Raw genomic sequence first — 24,285 nt, 5'->3', positions numbered from 1 at the left:
GCAAATATGTCCAAAGTGAAATCTTGTTTACCACTCAGCAATAAAACATTTTAAATGAAAGGTTACATGGTAAAATATAATAATTCTATATCATAGTTGTTTGTAAATTTACTTTATAAGCACATAAATGAGTAACTGCAGCTACAATTCACACTAAAATAGTCATTTGGAGAGAAAATTATAGTCATCTGTGCAGCCAAAAAAAATAATAATAATAAGCAGTCATTGCCCTTATTATTTTATTATCAATTGAGTTATTTTCTAAATTCATACAAGCACAAAAATAACACTTAAAAGATATAAGAAAATAAAGTAGAATCATAATAGAAATCACATTGAGTTAAAAAAACAAGGCCAAATAATCAAATAAAAATCCTAATCTGTCCTTTCAAGGAATGGCTAATCTGTGTAACCAATAACAGGATCTTCTGTGTAAAAAGTATCTCTATGGTACTTATTGAGAAGGGCATTGAGCTCAAATCTCTTCGGCAAATTAGGATTAGCTAAGAACCAACGACCATAAGCAAGAAGATCTGCGCGACCCTCAACTATAGCCTTGATTCCATCTTCCCTGTCAAAACCACCGGCAACGAGAAAAGTACCATTGAAAGCCTTTCTCATGGGCAGTAAACTGTGAGGACATTCACATTTTTCTAAAACTGCTCTCTTTCTGGGTTCAACCATGTGACAATAAAGAATGTCATACTTGTTCAAGGACTCTGCCATGTAGAGGCCTAATGCTTTTGGATTTGAGTCCCCTGCTTCCATAAAGTCTGCAAAGGGAGATAGTCTTATCCCAACTCTCTCTGCTCCTATCTCATTTACAACAGCTTCAACAATTTCTAGTGCAAATCGGCAACGGTTCTCAAGCGATCCACCATACTGGTCTGTCCGATCATTCACTTGATCCTTCATAAACTGTTCAATTAAGTACCCGTGTTCACCATGAATCTCAACTCCATCGAAACCTATACACAACATGTGCACAACATTAGCATTATGAATATCAAGACTAGATGTGGGTTATGAAAACTTTTATAGAAAATTAAGGGTTCCGAGCAGCAATCCGGAAAACATTCACAATCTGAGGGATTTCATCTGTGCTTAGTTGCCTTGGAGGTGAGAACTGTGCGACATCAACGCCATTAGATCTAATTTGAGGTGTCAATGGCTTGTTAGTACTGGAGATTGGAGCCCGACCGTTTGGCTGAAAATCTGAATAGACAAGAGAGTGAGAACAATTAAAGATCTGACCAAAACAACATAAATGAAACATAAAAACAAAAAAAAAAAAAGAAAAAGAAAACGATTGAGCTCTTACTAAATTTGATAAACCCAGAAATGATTCAGCTATTGCAATATACAAAAGACAGAGAAATAGAACAAACCTTTACTTGAGACTCTTCCCACATACCAAAGCTGACAAAAGAAGATCCCACCTTTGGCATGAAGAGCATCCACAATAGGTTTCCAGGCTTCAACTTGCTCCTTTGTCCATATACCAGGTGTATGTGGATACCTAAAAAATCAAAGAAACAAAGGAGCTTATCAAATTTCAACCAAAATAATTCAAATTAAAACCTCAAGTGCTCTAACAATTCTAATCTAAGACATGTAAACAAAATTAATTACCCTTGAGCAGTGTTAGAAACATCAGTGGCTTCAGTTATGAGAAAACCACCTTTGGTGGTTCTCTGAGAGTAATATAAGATCGCATGAGGCTGAGGAACATTGCCATAAGATCTCTGTCTAGTCAATGGTGCCAAAACAACCCTGAAACATACAACAGAAAATCAACCATAAAGTTCGATAATACCTAACAAAGAACTGCAGTTTTCCATCCAAACAAAGTCATAAAATTGCAGCACTATACTACTTTGCCACTATTTTAACCCATTAGCAAATTTACGTGCATGAAAGGCTATTTTTTAAATAGAGAAGTGTCATCTCGGCTGAAGAATCAGCAGGTCAAAACAAGAGCTAAACAAACAGTTTATATAGACTGTCTACCCATTTTTGTTCAGTGATCCTTGGGCCCAACGTCGGAACCAAGATTTTTTAATAACTGAAATATCAAAAATACAAAAACTGGACTAGAAAATTAAAAACTAGAGGTGTCAATTAATACTTTTACTATGAAAGAAGAAAAATTTAGCCATAAATGTAAGAGAAAAATTGAAATTATTATATCAAAGAAGAAAAATAAAAACTTGAACTATACCGGAGGTTGAAGAAAAAAAGTCAAAACATGGAAAAATTGGTGACATAGATACTTGACTACTGTCACAGAAGAAAAGGGCTTTTGTTACAAATTAAGGCAAAATAGAAGGAGATTAGCTCAATCATCCAATGTCATTGGGACATGGAGCCCCCACTCAGCCCTCAGTGGCTCCTTTCCTGCTTGCGCCATTATATAAAAAGTTAAAAACCCAGCTAAGAAAAAGCTTACCTATATTCACTCTTACACCACTCTTACAATTACTTAGCAAAGTCTCTTCTATTTATAGAAGAGAAAAAGCTTCCGGATTTCAAACAATTTTGAATCCGCCAACAATACAGTACAAGTGAATAGTAAACTTATTAAATAATTGTACTAGGCTGTCTCCAACCGATGCAACCAGACAACCACGTGTTCTAAGCACTGGGGTCTTAGTCTCCTATATGTCAGTCATGTTTACATATTTTATAACAGTAAAATCCAAGTGGTGCTTTATCAGTCGTTGATCTTCAGAGTGTTGGCAAAGTCTCCTCCGTTGATCTGTTGTTTTCGCTTTCCACTTGTCTTCCACATATTTGATACACGTTGCGATTACACGTGCTGCTCTTTTTGCTTTTGGGTTGAGCAGATCTCCCTCTTCTTGGGCTCATTCTATGGGCTGATCTAATGAGTCCATAAAGTCTCCAAAGGTTCCTTCTTCTTCCGGTTGAACTTCTGCAATTTGGGCGTGGGCTTTAACCTTTTGAGTAATAACAAGTCGAAGTATATCCTTTGTATTTTCAATCAGAGCCTGATTAGATATATTATGAGGTTTAAATCCTGCAACCATATCTTGGATTTGGGCTCGATTTTCCCTAAACAAAGTGTTTGGAACTCTTGCGTATTTCTTTGACGAGATAACAATTACTCCCTTGTCAATGTGAACTATTTCATTTTTTCTCAAGAGTTCTCCTAACCTGGATTAGACCATTAGTAACTTTACTGTATGTAGTCTCGTCCAGTATTCGTCTACCTTGTTAAGTTCATGAAGTTGTTGCAGTGCTGCTTGTCCTATTAAGACATCTTTTCGAACCATTATGTTATACCATGGTTCTTCTACAACAAATTCCCAAATTTGTACAGGTTGCATGTCATCATCCTCTTGAATCGATGAAGTTATCACACAGGTGAATGTATGAATTCTTCTATCAAATACACAGAAAGCTTGCTTAACAACATCTGGTATTTCGAGTTAACCATCGTTTCCTGTACATTGATCTCAATTACATCTATCCATCCTTTTTCAAAAATGATCCATAAAATCCCTTCCAAAAAAGCTTCCATGGAACATGTAATTTTATAAGTCCATCCAAGAACACAGAAAGTCCTTCTTGAAGATCTTTTTTGTCTTCTTCTTTTAGAGATGTTATTAATCCTTTTAAAGTGACTATTTCGAGATAAGACATTTCGAAGTTTGTTATATATCTAAGTAGTCTAGACCTTAAAAGTAGTTTTTGAAGAACAAATCTTTTTAAGAGTTCTTCTTCTTCATAATAAATCCTATCCATTTCAAGCCAAGCTAGTCTATTGGCTAGTTTTTGCAATATCTGCCCAAGTTCTACTTCGCTTTGTCCCATAGCTAGGGCTATACAACATTGACCGTTTAGGTCTTCTAATATTGCTCTGCTGGCTTCCGTAAGTTTCAAGTTTTCAGGAATGTCGAATTTCTCTATATAGCTAAGCTTTTTTTGTAAATTTTTCATTCCTTTTTCTTGCTCTTTGGCAGTTTTCTACTTTTTGGCAGTATCCTGTTTTATAACAGTTTCACCTTTTCTTTGAAAGTCCTTTTTGGGATTTGAAATATGTTCAGAATTCCCTTTCACTTTACTAGAACTTCCAACCTCAAAGTTTTTCATCCTTGGTGTCATCATGCTTGCTGTAGTAGCCTTCTGATATTTCAGGTTTCCTCTATCTGAAGTGTTTGTATCTAGAGATTGTTGAGATTTGGAACGTATCAAGATAGGTGGAATGTCTAAAGGTTCTTGTGATTGATTCACAGTAATATGTTGTAATGTTGTAAGAACCTGTTTGAACACAATATTTACCTCTTCTAAAAGAGTTTCTTTTGGCTTTTTTTGAATTAACTATCTTTGTCACAACCTTCTCACTTCTAGAGTTTGATTTTTCTGGCATTGCCACATTTTTCCTAGAAGGGCAGTTTCTCCTTAAATAAGTCGTTGATTGACATTTGAAGCATGAAAATATTTTTCTAGTTTGATCCTTTTTGTCCATTCTCCTACAATGGTCTAAACAAAAAGTCAACAATAAAATTAGACTTTCCAGAAATGAATTCAATCTTGAAGTGATATTCCGCAAACTAGATTTGCCATCTTATTAGTGTAGTTTTATCATCCTTTAAGACTAATTTCATAAATGATGAATTAAATATTTAGAATCAGTGCTTAAAGTGAATTCTTGACTAATAACGAATAATCAAAATCTATCAATACATTCTTTAGCTGCTAAAACTTCCTTTTTCATAAACAAGATAGTTTATTTCAGTAGGTGAGAATTTTCCTCATGCATACCAAACTATTCTTTCGATATTATCAGTACCTTTGGCTTTTAGAACTTGTCCCTAATAATAATTAGATGTATCACTCTCTATGATAAGAGAATCAGAGTCTATTGGGAGTGTTAATGCTTGAAGGTTCTTAGTCAAGTTTTTGGTTTGGATAACGCAGTTGGTATCTTCCATGGACCATGACCATGGTACCTTAGGACTAACCTTTTTTGTTAATCCATTTATTATGTTGGCCAAATTTGGGACATATTTCCTCATTTGATTTACAAGTCCAAGAAATTACTGTAACATATGCTTATCTTCAAGCATATCAGGAAATTCCAATAGTTACTTTGCAATATGATCCTGGAGTCGGATTCCTCCTCCAAATTCAACCCCCAAGAATTTAATCTTGGTTTGGAACCAATCTATCTTCTTTTCGGATAAAACCATTCCATGTTCAAGGAATTTTCTAATTACTTGTTCTAGATGATTTTTATGTTCTTCTCTAGTCTTACTAAAGACTAGTACATCATCTACATAAACAGCACAGAAATCAGATAAGTAAAAAAAAAACCTTATCCATTTTCCTTTGAAATATGGTAGGTGCTTGGTTTAATCGAAATGGCAACACCAGCCATTCAAACAATCCCTCTGGGCACGTAAAGACTGTTAAAGGAATGTTTTGTTCCGCTATTCTGATTTGCCAGAATCCTGACTTTAAATCAAAGTGTGAAAATATTTTTCCAAATCTAGTTTTATTTAGTAAAGCTGATTTGTTAAGGATTTTGTATGCATCGTTTATAGTTTTGTTATTTAATTGCCTATAGTTGATTACCATTCTAGCATTTCCTCTTATCTGCTCAACTCTATTCATTACCATAAAAGTTGGAGAAGAGTGAGGGCTATTACTTTCTCGAATTAATCCCTTTGCTAATAATTCTGGGATTTGCATTGTAAATTCCTCCTTTGTGTCAGGGGAGTATCTACGTGATTCTGATTTTACTCTATCACTTGGATCCCATAATTTTATTTTAGCAAATACTCTCTTCCTTTCCCATAATTTTAATGGTAAATCATCAAAACATGGAGAAAGTTCCTCTTTGAATTTTTTAATCTTTTCAAGAATCCAAGAGTTTGCATAACTATCGTTCTTTAAAATCTTATTCCTCTCTATTATTTTATCCGTATTCTCAAGGAATATATTAGAGACTTGAATTTCCTGTGTTTTTCCTCGAGTGATCCGATATATTTGATTTTGAGGGTCAAATTTAACTTGACATGTTATTTCATTCCTATTTGTTTCAAAAGCATTAATCCACCATTTCTCTTTTGGTTTGACAGAGAATATGATTTGCTCTTTTTCAGGTTGTAATCTCTTGGGCCTAAAGCCATTTCGAACTTTAGAGATATTTGGTCTTGCTAAAATAGGAATTGTATGTCCTTCAAGAATAATATAGTCATTGTCTTGGATAAAAGGCCTCAATTCTACCTGTCCATGAAGAAATGAGTTTCCAAGAATGAAATCTAATTCTAAGTAATCCAACAAAAGGATTTCTCTTAGAATGAATTTTTTCCTGTTTAGTAATATGGTCACGTCTTAGACAAATTCTATGATCATATTTTGTCCTCTGTTTGTAATAGTGTTCATGATAGGTTTTCCAAGTTCTATCCACATTTTTGGTGGAAAACAAAACTTTCATGCATGTGTTTACCAGAACATCTAATGTATAAAGTTTATATTTTGGAAAAGAAAGTTCAGTAGTGATACAAGTGTCAATTTTCCTTGTACCAATGCATGACAACTTATTTTATGATACATTATCATTCGCATTGACGAAGTACCATTTTCTTCATATACTGGAATTTGAACAAATTTATAATCGATTATTCTTCTTGTAGAAGAATTCCTTGAAATATGGTTTTTCGCATCTGAGTTGTCTAATCTGTCCTTTTCTAGCATATTAATCCTTCGTGCACTTGGTCCAACATCTTCTCTTCTTTTAGAAATTGAATTTCTTGGTGAAAATATAACATTCCTTGAAACTAAGTTTCTTGGAATAGGGAGAGTAATATCAACCTTCTCTCTAATCTCCTCAATCTTTATTCCTAGGTTTATTTCTATATCCACCACGTTTGGCTGCAGTGTAAAGGTTAAAACCATATTCCTTTGCCATGTCATTGACGAGGATTGACTATGGTGGGATTTATGGGAATAATGGAGTTTCATCCAGGACCATGTGTTTTAGTATTCGAATGAGAGTGCATTGACATAGGATTTATAGAATTTACCAATCGGTAAATCATCCTATATTGAATTGTCATGCCGTTACTAGATTGTAGTAATTCTTCCAATCCAGAAGTATGAATTCATAAAACCATAATCCTCTTAAGATTAGGATCTTTAAGACTGACCATATATCCTGTTCGAATCGTTCCATAAGAGTCTCCTAAAGCTAGGTTGGCATGAAACCCTCTAACCAAAGCTTTAGTAAATATAGTTCATCTCCAAAAAAAGCAATGCAACTTGTATATCGACATTTATACCACCACGGAATAACTCCTATACTCTTACTTGTACAACTCTTAATTGGACATAGTGATACTTGTTGTTTGCCCGTTTCACAAGTTCACGCAGTTTTAATAACCATTCATCATTTGATAAAATGATTTCCCTTTCATTTGATTGGGTTAAGACTACTCTAATAGGTTTTTCATGTACATCTTCTAAACCTTGAGCTTGAAATATCCATCGTGAAGTTTTTCCAAATACTTCTCTAGGTGAGAGTTTTGGGATTACCCATCCATTTAGGCTTACCGATGTATCCTCATAATTAGTAGACAAGCTAATCACTGACTACGGATTAGTTTCGGGTTCTAATGATATGAGTTCCTCATCGTCTATGAATATATTAAAAGGTACTTGTAAACTTTCTATTCTATTCATAAAAATCCGATGAGAATTAACATCCTTATCTATTTTAGACAAGTTTATTTTTCCCTCATCGTTTTCAGAGTCCTCATCTGAAAAGTAATCTTCTGAGTAATTTTGCAATTTCAATTTATATCATCAGTACATATTCTAACTTTAGTGTTTTGCATTTTACACCCTCTTTAGAATTCACTTAGTTTATGATAGATTTGAATTTGCACGGTGTTCTGAGTAACTAAACTTTTTGTTTGGTTTAGTGAAGAATGCTGTTTCAGAGAAGTCCTTGCTTCATCTCCCACTATTTTGTATCTTACGAGTGTTTGGTTAGTGAGAAAGTGCTAAGAAAACTGAGTTTAAAATTTAAAAAAGAGATAGAGGGAATCTGAGATTGGTGGGATATATAATAAAATTCTACGTATATATTTTTTACTATATAAATAATGTATTATAATATAATCGAATAATTTTAAATTAAAGATTTAATAATTCTCAATTTTATAATATATATACCAAATTTTATATTCAAAAAAAAAAATGTTAGATATTGCTTTATCAAAGTCACACTAAATATAAACCTTGGATAAAATCAAATTTACCCAATCCATTTACACAAAAAAGACAAGACAATACCTCCTCGAGTATAACAAATAAGAGACAATGGATTACCTTGTCTTAGACTCCTATAACTCTCAAAGAAACCCATACGTTTTCCATTTCTTCCACCAAATACTTAAGGATAGTCACTGCTATATAAATTTTAATCCACTTCACCAAAGTATTATGGTACCTCTTTGTATCATAAATGTAAGACAAAGAATTCACTTACATTGTTTGACTCCACCATACAGATGACATCATATTCTTGAATTAAGCATTTTATTTATTAGAAACTTTAATAATTTAATCTAACTAAATTATTTGATTGAAGTATATCAATTTAGTGACAATTTCACATATACTCTCCTAGAACACCAATTATAGGGACTTTGTCCACTTTTGATATGCCCTTTGGATTACATCTTTTCCTTGCATCTAGTTTTGAATCTAATGAATAATAACTTTCAAAACTTTCAATGAATAGTTCATTAAACATTTGAGCAAGTCTCATCATTCAAGAATTTGTAAAAACCGAAAGGTGGTGTTGCTTAAACTTTTTTGAAATTCCATATTTATGAAATAGTATTCTTATATCCATGAAACTATAGTTCACAAAGATATACTAATGACTCAAGATTAAGGTACATATATCAATATTGATGTTTAGTGAAGATTATATTTTTGTTATCGTAGTTACACAAAATCATAAATTTCACTTAATGCACAAATGTTTCAACCTTTATATCCTTTTTTCAGTGAATTAAAACTCAATATGGCGATGGGGAGGGATAGGATCGAATACCCTATTCTATGTTTCCATTCTCATTGGGTATATCAATCCTCGTCCTTGACCTATCCATGTTACAAGGATGACAAAGATTTTCTATCCTCTCCCTATCTCTTGCTCACGAGGAAACCCCTCCCCATTCTCGTACCTATGGGGAAAACTCTCTTTCTCGTACCCTCTAAATATAACATAAATATATTAAATAACAAAATTAATTAAAATTAAAACTAACTCGTTATTTCAAATATCACAAATAACATATGTTAATCACCTTAATATGCACAACAAAAACATAAATAAATTTGAAAAACACAAATAATCTAAAATTATAAAGATATGTTAGTTTTTTCAATAAAAATATTTATATAAAAGAGTAGGGATCGGGACGAAGGTGGGGAGGGGAAGGGATACATGTATCCTTGTCGCCTATTAAAGGGATATTTTTCATCTCCATATCGATCTCTTTTTTATTAGGGAATTCCCTCCCTATTAGATTTGGAAAGGGTCAGGGACCCTAAATTCGAGCAAAAATTGTCATCTCTAATTAAGACTCATCATCCCACTGAGATAGAAAACATAACAATAATATCAAAACGGAGTACCTAACCCTATTTCTTAGTTGTGAATATAATTTTGAGATACCATAAAATTTATTGTATCTTATGATTATTGCTTATAAATATGAATTTCTTTTTTTTTGTGTATACACACACACACACACACACATATATATATAAAAGCATTGACAGGTTTTATCTCAAAGTTATAAGCATTAACGGTTGGCCTAACAACACTTGTGGTAGTATCCTTGGTGGATGGGATCATATTGTCTTGAAGTGCTTGTGGTTGGTTCATCATCTCCACCATGTTAGTATTAGGATTAATCTCTGGTTCCTCTAGCTTGATTTCTTGTTCTTGCTTGTTTTTTTCTCATATTACGAATGGTTTTCTTGATCTTGATATCAAAATCTAGTCTTTTTGTCATCCTCAATTTGGTCATAAACTAGGTAAAGCTTACAAAAGAGAACAAGAGTGATCAACTCTCGTAGACAATAATTTGCGAGTGAAAAGAAAGAAATTCCTCAGTCTAGTAAGATCACGAATTATGTTAGTATCAATTTTAACACCAACCCCTAGCAACATCACGAATTATGTTAGTATCAATTTTAACACCAACCCCTAGCAACATCACCAAAAACTTGTTGCATCTTACTCATAAGTGTGCAAGTCAACAAGTAGTATAATAGAGATTAATCCTACAGGAATTGGGAAACTGACTATTAATTTGTTTCTAGATTTTTGTTAGCTAAGGAGATTGAGTAATGTAAAATTGTAATAAGAAAATTTGACTACGACTACTTTTAATAACTAGACTACATAAAATAGAACTAATTAATGCAACTATCATAGCTATATCATTGTTATTGAACTTATATAATAAGAGCTCGTAAGAAATAAGACTTCACTGATTATCCTTCATAAACTCATAGATGATGTAAAATTCCTATAGTGATCGTGGCGTATTGATGGTAGGATATCCTAAGTTACTCTAGTTCCCCTTGCGAGGTTGACTAAATGTGTAAGCATTAAACAAGCACCTACTTACATCATACTCAAATAACATACGTTTTATGACTTTAATGACTATAAGGATTTGACCTATTTCTAGTATCAAGGTTCTAAGTTTAATGAATGCATGCACTAATTTTATATCTACCTTTCGATAGTCTATGTAAGCCTACTAGAATATGTAAAGTTGGACCTAAACAGGACATAAGTATTACGGTTCCATTCATTAAATCAAACATCAAGGTGTTATTAAATATAAAAATAAAAGTACTATAAGTTCATGAGGACTATCCGATCCTTCTTAGTCTTATAATAAAGAGAATTAGCCATTTATGTTTGAAATAGAAACACAAAACCAAATATATGAAAACCTTGTAAACTCAAGTCTAATATAAAGAATGTGTATTGATTATATGATTGTATGAATAATATGCCCTTAGGATACTAGAACTATAATAAGAGAATTAGATGATCAATTGTGGGAATCCTATGCACACATTAAGTGGCTATTCTAGAAATGTCCATAATCTCGATATTACTATGACTAAGGGCATATATAATGATAATGAGATTATCATAATGTCGAACAACTCTACTAAAAGGTTGCAACAGTTATCATGTTTCAAAACTGTTTATAAATAGCTTAGTGCAACATATGAGTGTACGTTGTAGATGTGTTCTTTAGACTAACTTGACCAGAAAATATCCATATAGATAATTGCTCTAGTCTTTATGTAATAAATCTTTTGAACACCACGAGTGCATTTGATCTTTTGACTTGAGGTCATCAAATTATCTCGTATAAGGATTGGTATAGTTTAACATTATCCAACATATTGTAGTGATTGGGGTAACAATAAAGGTAGTGATTGGATACATTGTGAGATACATAAAGGCTATAATTGACTAGTAAATAATTCATCACTTTAGAGCATGAGAGAAGATATCTCACGTTAGAGTACTAAAAAACATTTATGACCACTTGAATTTATGGCCACAATAGGATTACTTTGCAGTTTTATCCGTGTTGGTCATTGATTTGTATCATTTCATATCGATAAGCTATTAAGATAGACACACTTCTATGTCTTAGCTTTGAGAGATGTTGGTTGATAAAAAGATTGAACGTCATAAAATCAAGATATTGTAAAAGCTTAAGAGATGTCTACTGACACTTTATTAATTGGGTCGGTATAATGTTTTACTAGAGGCCAAGTTTGGTCTATGCCTAGATTCAATCTGAATCTAGGTATTACTAGCTCAATAGAGAGCTTATAGGTCACATACACATAGAAGTTGATTTGAACTCAAAGACAAGGTTATTTGATGATGATCTTGGTGTTTGGTAATGAAAGTGACATTGTAAATGAACTAGGCTTGTGAAAATAGGATTAAAATAGTTTAGTTTGACTTTTTCCTTGACTAAGCATAATTGTACATGGTGATTGTGCACCACCACAAGAAAAGGAATGGTTGTTCCATTGTAACACCCTCTCTAGAAATACTACTCTTTGGAAAAAGAGGTCACTAAATTGACTAGTTAAGCATGCTTAACTTTTCAAAACATTTAAAACTCATAAATGAACTTTTATAAAGGCTTTGAATAAACATCATTTATTAATTTCTAGAAAATGACCAAAATGCTCTTAATAAAAAACATAGTCGAAAGTGTGTAAAAGATGTCATAACCCAAAATATAATTAAAAAGTAACAATATGTAGTCAACTACATAATTAAACTCATAACAATAATAAAACTCATGTAAGCCAGAATGGCAGAAATGTCCTCACAACTTTCGTTGACCTTTGTTCGTCCTTAAACCATCACGATCACCTGTACCTATATACATGAAAGTAAAAGAGTGAGTGATAAAACATTTAGTAAGTAAGAGACTCTACTGCTAACTTTTACTTACTCCTTAAAATGCGCTTGGTCTGGACCTTTATTATCTTTATTGCCAAAAGTCAACACTAAACTCCTCCGTGGATGATGATAAGTTTTAGGCATCATTTATATGCTCATACTATACTCTAGGGATTGTCTAGGCTAAATGTCATAATTCTAAGGTCAAATTGTGTCTTATTTGATCACTAAGGAACTACTCTCCATATTCCTATCTCTCATGACCATACTAAATGCGATGAAAGTATCTGAATCTAGAAGTTATGGCTGAAACTGTGTATAAGGTTGATCTATTTAAATTAAATACAAAGTTTTGGCACTTTGGCCATGTGAGCTATTTCTCTGTTCTATACACCAAAACTATATCTCAACTAGACTCTATTATAAGTAAGTACCTTATTATGGATGTGCCATACTATAGGCAGTGTAGGGATTGTGTACTCATGGTGCCCTTTTGTAATAATTTTATGATATCTAGCATGCATGCGTCTTGACCCCTAACTCAACTTGGCTTGCACTCGCTTCCACCTAAAAAAATGCATCTTATGTCATTCTGTGACTTAACTCTTTGGCACGTAAGGTACTACTACATACCTAGGATCTCTTTTCTAGCTTTTGGGATGACCTATATATCCTTAGCCTATTTCCCTATCTTTTTATCTTTAATTTACACTACACATATAGGGGTGCATGTCTATGGACCTACAGAGGTGTGTTTCTTTACTTCCATGCACATGGCTAATTCCCTGTGGCATCGCCTTATATGTTAATTTTTTTATACACACAGGCATGTGATTTTTCTAACACTGGTGTGTACCCCTTTAGATATTTATTCCATTTTCCTTTCTAAACTTATCTTAACCATGCCACTTTATAGAGGTGTTTCAATCATTTCACTCCTACACATGTGTAGTCCATGTGGCCTTGTTGACTACTCATTAGTTATGATGTCTAATAATCATTGGGCTATCAGAAAATGTAAGCTAAATTATAGGTTTTATATACACGATCATGTGTCCCTTCTCACATAATTGTGCATCGAGTCTAAAATGTAGAAAATGTTAAGAATTGAACCCTAATTCAATCCCTACTTAATTTTTGCATGTTTACCCACTGTTTAAGCAATCTTGGCACAAAATAATGATCAACACATTATTCTAATCCAATTCTACTTTATGTCTAAATGCAGGTAAACGCATGCTCATTCATCCATCACAAAATATATGACCATAATTCAATAGATCCCCAGAACTTATTCAACAAAACATAATCCTCTCATGTCTTCAACCTATCTCAAAGTGACTATCATTATCGAACAGGTTTAAAAACAAATTAAATGCATATAACTCAAATAAATAAGTAATTAAACATCTATTCTCATCGCACACATTGACACAAAAGAATACCATCTATTTCAAGATTCATTCAATATCATATACTTCATCATGTACATAATCACCCCTTTATATGTATAATATATATACAATACAAATACTTACAACAAGATCAATGCATGAACAAAGATTCTTATCACAAATCGGTGGGGAGTTATTCTTTAGAAAGTAAAACTCAGTATAGAGAAAGTTTCACTTACCTTTTGCCAAGATTACTACAACATGGTTAACCATATGGTCTTCTTCTCTCTTCCTTTCACTTTACCATAACATTAGAATTCACTCATTAAAACTGTCACCATGAAGCTAGATGATCCAAATTTGCGATCTCTCTCTCTCACACTTTGAAAGTCTTGTGCATTTGATTAAAGATAGAAATCCTAAAACACAACGAACGCACCTTTTAAAAAACTAAAACCATGTTCAACACACATAGGTGTATTTCATAGGCACACGACCATATGTCACTTAAATTTAAAATTTACATGAAACCTTTTTATTTATCTAATGTGGCAATGACACACAGGTATCACCTTACTGTGCATGACTATGTGTCACTAAAAACTCACACTTTGACTTTTAAATCATACTTAATCCTTCACACAACAATTAAACTCATGCACAAAGACTAGTTTTCCTTCAAGACATACCTATGCGTGTTACATCCATGTTAATGTGTTGACCATTCAAGGTGTCCAAATTATATACATAGATGCACATTCATGAGAAAAATAATAGAAGAATTTTTGCAAAACCCTAGCCTCTTACTCTTTCTCTCAAACACACATATTAATAACCTCTCGTGATTGAATAAGCCTCTAATCAAGTTTGTTTTTTGTGTTGATATTAAGGTATCACCTATTGAAGGTTGGATAGTGTCTTCTCTTGCCACATAAAGAATGAAGGAGTCGTCTAATCCAAGTATAAATTCAATTAAACCTTATGAATGTTAATAGCATGTTCATGAATCATATGTTCAAAACTAGCATCCTAGTTAGGTTTTTAAGATTATTTGTTTTTATAAGTTTTAAATTTCATTATGTTGTTAGTTATCGGTGCCCCAAGAACTGAACGTGGTGTTAAAGCTGCTACCATTTGACATATTTTTCTTTAAAACATGTCTGTTGCATGTTTTGATTAATTTTTGTATGTTGATTACATATAGAATTGGGTTAATAAAAACCAATTTTTTTTAATTTGTTAATTACGATTTGCATTTATGTTATTGAATGATTGTTGTGTCTCGTGTGCAAAGTAAGCTCTGTCAATTTGTTGAGTTTTGGATTCTTGGATTTTTGCTTGTCTTTATTAAATTTGTAGGTTTTTGTAATTCAGTTGATAAGTCATTGATTTTGTGTAGTTGCATAAAATCACCTTCAAATTGTGTTGTTGCTACTGATGTGAGGATGACTTACATGGCATATTACCTAACTTTGGTAGAAGGCATGAATGGCTAGCACCATGACCTGCATGCTTGGATGAGCTTGGAATTTTAGTTTTAGCTTATTTTGATAAATAGGGACTAAATTACAAATTTTTGAACTTTTTGGGTAAGTAAATTATGCAAAAGTTCAAGTTCAAGGGACCAAAATGTAATTTGAAATTTGGTAAATAATTATTAAATTTAATTAATTTTAATTTTAAATTATACATCTATGGATGTATTTATTCATGATGTTTAGTACACAACCAAAGGAACTATGTGTTTGAATGTTTTATTTAGGGGTTGTAATCTTATAAAATAAGGTATGCATGTCTTACCTTATCATTTATTCTTCTTTTAGATTAGGTTTAATTTTTGTTTTGTAGAATATTATAACTAGGAAATAAAGTCATGTAATATCGAAGATTGAAGTCGAAAAACAAACACAAAGCCCTAAAGAGCAAGACTAACCTAGGTTGACTAATCAAACCCCTCTTAGCTCAAGGGGTTTGACATTAGTTATGATTGTGTACTAGTATGTTTTATTTACATTGTAGAATGTATGTGTAGGTTTTATTTTGCATAAATATCACCTAATATGTGGATTAAAATCAATAAGACTGATTAATTAAAACATTCAAAGTGAATATTAAGTCTAGGATTACAGTTGGTACCTTTTAATATGACACCCTAATTAAGCCCCTCTTCGTTGGAACCTTATTCGCCAAAGTGAAGGATACACTTCTACCAGGTGAAAAATTAAGAGTTAATCATATTAGGTCTGACGTAACTAATATACTTTGTTTGTTTGCTAAAGTAAACGTAAAGTATATTAAAGGCATAAGTAGGGAATACATTTGTTGATGTAAGGTGATATGTATATCCATCCTATTGATACCGAGAGTCACAATTGAGATTGCATGATTTATTGGTGTAACACCTAACTTCAGATCATGGGCTTTTGTGAATAATTTGTAATTTACTTATTTGATTAATTAAAACTTGATTGTCAAAGCAAAAGGGAGAATTAATGCAATGTGATCTCGGTCCATTAGAAAGTTCATCAGAACTTTCCAAACGCAATAGTGATGGTTATTGGCTTCCTTAAAGGGTCGCCACCCTTTGACCCTAGTCTCAATGCCACCCAAGTGTAACTCTTCCCTCTACAAGTATTGCCTTTTAGAAGAAAAACTCACCAAATTGTCTATTTTAGGCAATTAAATGATACCAAACAAGTAATAAATTCAAAAACACTTGAATAAAATTGTATTTATTAAACCTATAAAATGATTCAAATACCTTTGATAAAAAATGTCTTGGAAGCATAACAAAAGATGACAAATATACAAGCACAAACTAAAATCATAATATGAGTAGTCTAACACAGTTATAAAAATAAAAAATAAGAAATTTGGAAATAAACTAAAAAGACATAAATGCCCTTAAAGTTCTATGCTCCCTGACCGACACTCATCCTGTAGCCATCATAATAATTTGTATCTACACATAAGAAAGTAGAGGAATGAGTGATAAGAACATTTAGTTAATAGGAGACTCTATTGATAACCTTTGTCAAAATCTCCAAAATGCCCTTGGTCTCGACCTTTGCTATCTTTGTCATCCAGAGTTGGCATCAAACTCCTTTATGGATGATATTAGGTCTGATATACTGTTTTTATGTTTATACTATACTCTAGGGATTATCTAGACTATATGTGAAGACTCTCTGATCAAACTGCTCTTACTTGGTCACTAAGGAACCACTCATCTAGATTCTTATTTGATGTGACCCTATCTAACTCAATGGAAACATTTAAATTTGAAAATTATAATGAAGTTGTATACTAAGTCAATCGATCCAGATCAAATACAAAGATATGACACCTTAGCCATATGAGTTATCTCTCTATTTCACTATACCAAACTGTATCTTTCCTGGGTTTTACAACGAGCAACTACCCTACTGTAGGTTTATTATCTTACTACAGATATACCCTACTGTAGGCGATATAGTAAATGTGTACTCATGATGCCCCTTTGTAACAATCTTATGGTGTCTAGCATGCATGCATCTCGGGCTATAACTCAACTTGGGTTGTTCTCACTTTCACCTAAAAATATATCTTGTGCCACTCTGTGACTTAACTCTTAGACACGTAAGGTACTACTGCATACTAGGGATCTTTGTACTATTGTTTAGGACAACCCTTAAATTTCTAGCCTAGTTACCTTACACTTGTTTTTCTTCTACCTTAAATACATAGACGTGTATACCTTGGCATACAAGGGTGTGTCTATTTACTTCACTCATACACAACTACTTCCTTGTGGCTTTTACCCGTGTTTCACTCTTTGCCCTAAACAAGATCATTAATTACGGGGCTAATGGTTATGCTTGAATATGATTAGACTATGTACCATCTCTTTTCCTATTAAGAAAGTATAATTGATTATATATACATAGTTCTAACATACACCATTAAATCATCAAATGATCACATCATATACTTAAAGTGATGGTCCCTAGTCAACAAACTAGCATGAATTAGAAACATATGTTTTAAACATCGATATGTGTTTTCAGGAGCACGAATGATGTATTGCATTATCATAGGACCTATATGACACATTCCATGCACAGATTCAAGCATCAAGGTTGTCATGCACCAAAAATAGGTTTCATGCACTCAAACATGTCAGAAACAATGTCTCATATGTTGTCTTGCACCAAAACATGGTCTTATGCACCTTCATGCATTGAGTGGGCATCGTACACATCAAAACAATGCATACACATGCCAGGAGTGAGCCATAAATGCTAGAAGAAGTCTTTCAAGTGCCCTCTACATACTCACATACATCAAACGATTGTTGTTGACTGTTGATCAATCTTGACTAATTGCTATTAATTAGTTAATAGTGACTAGTCAAGCTTTGATTGTTGACTAGTTGACTACTCAGATAGGCATTGACTAGTTTGAGTTCAACTTGATTAACCATAAGTTGACTAGTTGACCAAATGGTCAAATAATCAGGTTTTCCCAACTTAATTACAACTTTTATCAATGAAGAATCCTAGACTCTAAACCACTCAATTGGCCATTTTTTTGCCATCTTTCGTTGACGATACCATAGGGCTTTTGAAGCTTATTTGATGATGAGTCTTCTCGTACCAATTTCTAATTCCATTATTGTCAGAATTCTGGGAAATGGTGGCATGAAAGTCACGTCATGGGTCTCAAGTTTTGGCTCTAAATGTGTTGATTTTGACATCATTTTTAGGCGATTTTTAATTCAATGCATGTAAAGGACATCTAGGCTTCATCCTAACATGTTTCTAACATTTTGTTTCATGTAATTTGGTCAAATTCAATTCATGCTCAAAATTCAAATTTAAACAAAATTTCAATCACAAAAAAAAAAAATTTAGATTATATTATTCACATAATACATAATTTTATTCATAGATAACATGACATATACATAATCTAGACTCTGATACCAACATTGGAAACATTTAAATCATGCTAAAAATCATTATGTGAATACTATAAACATAAATTGGCATACCTAACTAAGAGTTTGCGACAAAGCCCATCTGAATATGACACCAAGTGTTGATGTGAGTCATTTTAACGACCCCATTTCATTTGGGAGACATGATCTCTATTTTTTTTGTGTTATTTTGTTCTCCAAGAGGAAGAAGATTTTCTTCTTCTAGAAAATATAAATTATGTTCCTCTCATGTTGGGTGCAGTTTTGTATGTGTATATATATATATATATATATATATATATATATATATATATATGTAATAGTCCAACTACCATGTAACTGCCTTTTGACAGTTTTAATGAAACCAGGTCAGGTCGACCCATCATTGGTAGACTTGAACCTAATATAAATTATAAGGTTAGTATTAACTTATTTAATTATTTGTTTTAACGTTCATTGTTTTGTTTTTCTTTTTTATTAGGATTTTCAATTTTTCATGATGAATATCACTTTTTTGAGTTTAAAATTAGTTATTTGTTAGACTAAGGTATAGATTTAATCTTGAAATAGCAACTTTATAAAAAAAAATGGTAGATTTTCCATTAATAAAAAGCAAGGGTTGCATAATTCAATTCAAATAGTAACATTGGACTAAATTGTTTAAAAATTATAGTTTGATTTGGTTTGGTTTGTAAAATGGTTTAGTTTGGGCTAGTAATTTTTTAAAAAATGGTTTTTAGTTTAAGTTATAGTTTGAACGATTTTCAAGCCAAAACAAACTGTAGACCATATTTTTTTAAAATATATATATAACTACATTGACATAGTTTTTGAAAAAGAAATTAGGTGTATAACTTATCTTTTATTTTGTTATTTTCTTTATATGTATATTGCATATACCTTTTACATTTATTTTACATGTTTATGTTATATTCTAGAAAACTATGATTTAATTAATTTTATTAAATAATATATATTTAAAATTGAATGATTTTAATTGATTCAAACTGTAATCCAAACCGAACCAAGTCATATTTTTTCAGTTTTGATTTGAAAATTTTTCAAACCGTTTTTTAGTTTGGTTTAAAAAACTCTCAAATCATACCAAATTGGACTACAAACACCCCCAATAAAAAGTTTAAGGAGTAAAATTAAATTTTTGAATTTCGCTTAAAAATGTAAGATTTTTTAAGTTAAAACTGGTTGTTAGCTAATAGGAAAATGTTTATGGTCATTTTATGATTCAATTTATAGAGTGAAACGATGAATTTAACCAAAAATTAAATTATATTCTCATCAATAATGTTGCACCTACTAGCAGACAAATGGATATTTGTCTATGCACACCCATTAAGGGGTAAAATAATATTTTCACTTAGGTGGTAAAATGATTTTTACATTATTTTTTTATTTTTGTATGATTTTGTATAAAGTATGGTTGTTAAATTGTCTAATTTTTTATTTATAGTAACATTTTCTAATATTTTATGAGGGTTTTTATGAAGGGGCACAGGTAAAATGCTTTCTACACACACCCGCAAGAGAGCATAACAGTTCGCATAGGAACATAGTACTTACACTAGAGCCTATACATGATATTGTGGTCTAATAGTGTGTGTACGGAAAAGAGATTACATATAGTATGTAACTCACATGGTCAAGGTGTCAAATCTCTGTTTCAACCTAGACCAATTGACACAGAGGTACCAATAATGTTTTAAGCACTTTCATTTTAGTTTCCAAATATTTTGAGAGTCATCCAAATTTAGGATCTCAAGCGTACTCTAGATGGCCGAGAGAAAGTCATCAAAGTTACAAGACCTTACAGTTTCTCGAGATGGCTAAAAGGGACCATAACTATTCTTGAGATAAGTTATGTGAAGGAAGTTTTTTAAGCACTTTCATCTTAGTTTCCATATATTTTGAGAGTCATCCAAATTTAGGATCTCAAGCGTACTTTAGATGGTCGAGAGAAAGTCATCAAAGTTACAAGACCTTATAGTTTCTCGAGATGGCTAAAAGGGACCATAACTATTCTTGAGATAAGTTATGTGAAGTAAGTTCCACATCATCAAAGTAAGGATTCTAAGAGAGGTGCTTTTGATGACCTAGTTAGGGTGGATCCAAGTTAAGGAAAATATAAGATAAAGTTAAGTTGAATTCCCCTCCTTACTAAGTAACTTATCTCTCACTCTCTCGCTTTTCATGTTTTTGCAAGTAACAAGTAAGCAGGACATTATAAGTGAAATAGTCTAAAGTTGGACATAAGGGCACTTCAATCATTTTATTTATGTTGTTTGATTTTATGTTGATAACGCTATTAATTGTTATTATTTTGATTTATAATTTCCTTATGTTGTGTGGAAATTTAATTCAATCTAATGGAATTACTTATCTTTTCGCATTTAGGAAGCTTTGAGAATTTTTGGAGTAAGTTGGACCAAAAAGATGAAAAACTGGAGCAGACATATTAATCTGCAAATTATATGATGCTGACTAGGTGTGGGCACATGAAATGACAAAAGCAAAATCCAAAAATTAAATCTAGATGTCTAGATCAGCTGCAAAGGTCCACAAAATATCAAGATTTGCTTCCTAGAAAAAAGATAATTACTAGTTGGAAAAGAGGATTAACTGAGATAGATAAGGAAGGATATACATTAAAATATATATCTTTTCCTTTCTTTTTGGGAAGATATGTATAACTTTTGCTTGGTTAGATTAGGAGATTAGGATTGACTTTTATTTTCCAGATTTTTAGTAGGGAGATAATATATATACTTTTATTTTTATTTTGCTAAAAGGAATCGACCATTGTAATTGGAGGATTAAAGAGCAAAATATGGTTTACAGGGGCTGAATAATTTCTCTTGGTTGAAGGGATCTGAAACCATGGAACTACAATGATTGTGAGATTTATTTTTGTTCTTTAATACATCTTTTTAATTATTCGAGTATTGATTATCTTTCTGAATTATTTTTCATGATTGTGTTGATTGATTTCTAAGGTGCGCAATTAGTTTATTAATTAATATAATCTATTGCTAGTTTAGGTGTTGAATCCATAATTGTTCAATCCACATAATCGAAGTGGCAACTAAGTTTATCGTTTGTTGCATCAGAAACTGTAAATCCTGGGAAAATAATCAACTAGATTAAATGCAATGTCATACGCTTGCGTTGTCTTGCTTCATTGGTCTTTCTAATTCGTAATGCTATTGTTTAATTAAACTTGAGATCGTATCTGAATTATTAATCAATAAGGGTTAATTGGAATACATGGTCTTGGTTAACTATTTGTAAGGAAGGACAGGTAAATTTAATACCATAATAAATATTTGAATAATTAATTTGATATTTTTGGTTTCGATGATCAATCGTAGTTCCAATGGTAGATGTGACCGTAGACTAAGGTTTGTTTAATTGATTATTTACTTTCAAATTATTTTGCTGAATTTTTTTTTATAGTTTTTAAATATAATTTGCATTCAATTCAAAACCCCTCTTATTTTATTGTTTCAATTTGTTTGTGATGATATACTAATCAAAGCTCTTCGAGGGAACGATCCCTACTTTCCTATACTACATTTTTGTTACAGGAATTTAAGATTTTAATTTGAGTGTCGACGACAACACATACCAAATTTTGGCACTGTTGTCGGAGAGTTTTTAATTTGTATGTTCGTTACACGATCTTCGAAACAAGCTAGTTTACAATTTGATCTAGAAATTGAAAAGACTACAAAATGGCTGAGAAAATAAGCAAAAAAGAGACTGCATGCACATAGATGTGCTTGTGAAACAGAGGAAAACATGGCTGAAAATCAGACTTTAAGAGAGCTTGCTACTCCAAATTTGAATCAATAACCACACTACATTACTTTTCCTAATTTAAATGTTAATACTACCTTCAAATTAAAATCTGGACTAATTCATCTTTTACCTATTTTTTGTGGCTCCGTAGGTGAAGATCCTCATAAACATTTAAAGGAATTTCATGTGGTATACACAGGTATGAAACCGAATGGAGTAATCGAAGAACAAATCAAGATGAGAGCTTTTTCGTTTTCTTTGAAAGATGATGTGCAAGATTGGTTGTATTACTTACCTGTTAGAAGTATCACCACTTGGCATGAGATGAAGAGACTATTTATGGAGAAATTGTTTCTAGCATCAAGAGTTGCCAGCATAAGGAAAGAAATCTACGACATTAGGTAGCAGAGTGGAGAGTCTTTATACGAATATTGGGAGCGCTTTAAAAAACTCTGTGCAAGCTGTCCACATCATCAAATTAGTGACAAGTTACTTATTCAATATTTCTACAAAAGACTTCTATCAAATGAGAGAAATATGATTGATGTAGTAAGTGGTGGAGCATTGGCTGATAAAACACCTGAAGTAGCCTGAAATTTAATTACAAACATGGCATCGAATTCACAACAATTTAGGAATAGATCAGACCATTCATCTCAGCATGTCAATGAGGTAAATGTCTTTTATATTGAAAGACGACTTGATGATCTAACTACTCTTGTACGTTAAATGGCTATAGGAAAAATAGAGGCAGCAAAAGTTTACAAAATTTGTTCAGTAGGAGGGCATCTAACTGATATGTGCCCAACACTTCAAGAGGACTGCTTGAACAAGCTAATACAGTAGGTGGATTTTCAGGATAGCAACAACGAAATCACAATTATAATCCTTATTCGAAAATTTACAACTCAGGTTGGAAAGATCATCCTAATCTTCGTTATGGGAATGCACATACGAATCAGCCTTTGAATAACTTTCAGCCATACCAGTAGCCTTATATTCCTAGACAGTAGTAACCAACTCAAAATTCTGAGTCAGGTATATCTCTTGAAAATATTGTTAAAACTTTGGCTACTAACATTGTGAAATTTTAGCAGGAAACCAGAACTAGCATTCAAAATCTGAAAAATCAAGTGAGTTAGGTGGCTACTGCAATCAGTAGATTGGAAGCACAAAATTCAAGCATACTGCTATCACAGATTGTGGTAAACCCAAAGGAGAATGCTAGTGTCATAGTGCTAAGAAGTGGAAAAGAGCTGGAGATGCCAATTAAAGAACCACCTGTACCAACACAGCAAGCGAAAAACAGAGAGGAAGCGACAGTAGAAAATAATCCTTCCAAAAATACAGTAACAGGTAAATATCCTTCTTTTAGTGAATATAAACCTATTCCCCCTTTTCCTGACGCTTTAAAACTATAGTACGAACATAATGCAGATTTATATGAGACCTTTCAAAAGTGTGAAGTCAATATTCCACTGTTTGATGCAATCAAACAAGTGCCTTGTTATGCTAAATTTTTGAATGAGCTATGTATATTGAAAAGGAAGCAAAGACTCAGAAGATGTGAAAAAACAAGGGTAGGAGAAAATGTTTCAGCCATAATTCAAAAA

At 32.3% G+C, this 24,285-nt stretch overlaps 1 non-coding gene and 1 pseudogene across 1 annotated transcript; both read right to left on the bottom strand.

Annotated features, from left to right (window-relative positions):
* Nucleotides 1–375: 375 nt before the first annotated feature.
* On the bottom strand, nt 376–6,942 carry LOC123228756 (annotated as a pseudogene).
* A 16,102-nt stretch (nt 6,943–23,044) lies between these two features.
* Nucleotides 23,045–23,151, bottom strand: LOC123230228. Its single transcript, XR_006505040.1, has one exon. It is a non-coding gene; the product is annotated as a small nucleolar RNA R71 (small nucleolar RNA).
* Between the last annotated feature and the right edge of the window lie 1,134 nt (nt 23,152–24,285).

This window comes from Mangifera indica, chromosome 11, assembly GCF_011075055.1.
Source record: "Mangifera indica cultivar Alphonso chromosome 11, CATAS_Mindica_2.1, whole genome shotgun sequence".
NCBI classification, from domain to species: domain Eukaryota; kingdom Viridiplantae; phylum Streptophyta; class Magnoliopsida; order Sapindales; family Anacardiaceae; genus Mangifera; species Mangifera indica.
Note: the sequence above shows the minus strand (reverse complement) of the source record. Positions and strands in the feature narration are given on the sequence as shown.